Here is a 1249-nt window from a genome sequence, read left to right on the forward strand (position 1 = left end):
GAGGAATGGAAATCATCACGTCGAAGGTATACCTGCACTCCTGTGTTCATTGCAGCTCTGTTTACAATATCCAAGATATGGAACCAACCTAAATGTCCATCGATGGATGATTGGATAAGAAACTGTGGTTTATATACACCATGGAATACTACTCTGCCATAAAAAGGAAGGAAATACTCCCATTTGCAACAGCATGGATGAACCTGTAGAAACTTATCTTGAGTGAAATAAGTAAAGCATAGAGGGATAAATACCGCATGTGTTCATTCATATGTGGAGCTAAGAGAGAAAGAAGGAAGGAAAGAAAGATCACAGTATTGTGTTCATCTTACAGAGGGAGAGAACATTCCTAGGGCTGCAAAGCGGAGTGGGGGGAGAGGGGGAGGGTGAGGGTGGTTGCCTGACAATTGGATTGGGACACAGGGTATAAAGGCAATTTCTGGTCATTTGTATCTCATAAATATGCATTATAATGAAAAGTAAAGAAAAAATAAAGTAAAGTAAAAATTAAGAAGTGTCAAAAAAAAAAAAAAAAAAAGATGTTGTCCAGCAGTGGGGTTAACAGGCTCCAGACAGGTATTTGTGATGCTTCTGGAAAGCCCCAGGGCACAGAAGCAGGGTTCACATTGGCCACATCATCAGGTCTATCTGCACTAAGCTGCAGAGCAAGAAGCAAGTGATTGAGGCTGTAGGCAGGACTACGTTCAATTTCACCACCACCAAAGATCCACATATCAAAAACGTGGGGCTTTACCAAGTTTAATGAGGATGAATTTGAAGACACGGTGGCTGAGAAGCAGCTCATCCCATGTGGTTGTGAGTTAAATACATCCCCAACCATGGCCCCTGAACAAGCGGAGGGCCCTGCATTCATGAGGGCTCCACTGTGCTGCTCCCCCTTACATACACCTGCTAATAAATCCTCCGTTCTTACTGAAGGAAAGAAAAAAAAAAAAAAGCAGAAGAGAAGTAAGGGGTGTTTATCGAAGGAAAGGCAGGTGTGTGTGGTCATTCAACACTTTACCCCTGGTCTCGGAGTGATTGAAGGGTGAGGAAACATCATGACTCTGACATGGGTCCCACGTCTTCCCCTCCAGACTCTCGAGTCAGGTTCTGTAGGGGAAGGGTGTCAACATGAGCCAGAGTTATCCAGGGACGCCCCTTTGTTTACTTTTACAGCTATCCCAGAAGATGGAAGAATTCCACGTCTGTCTTCACAGAGGTGTCCTTCAGCAGAAATAGGCACAGC

This window comes from Galeopterus variegatus, unplaced genomic scaffold (assembly GCF_000696425.1).
Source record: "Galeopterus variegatus unplaced genomic scaffold, G_variegatus-3.0.2 Scaffold10856, whole genome shotgun sequence".
Classification (NCBI taxonomy): domain Eukaryota; kingdom Metazoa; phylum Chordata; class Mammalia; order Dermoptera; family Cynocephalidae; genus Galeopterus; species Galeopterus variegatus.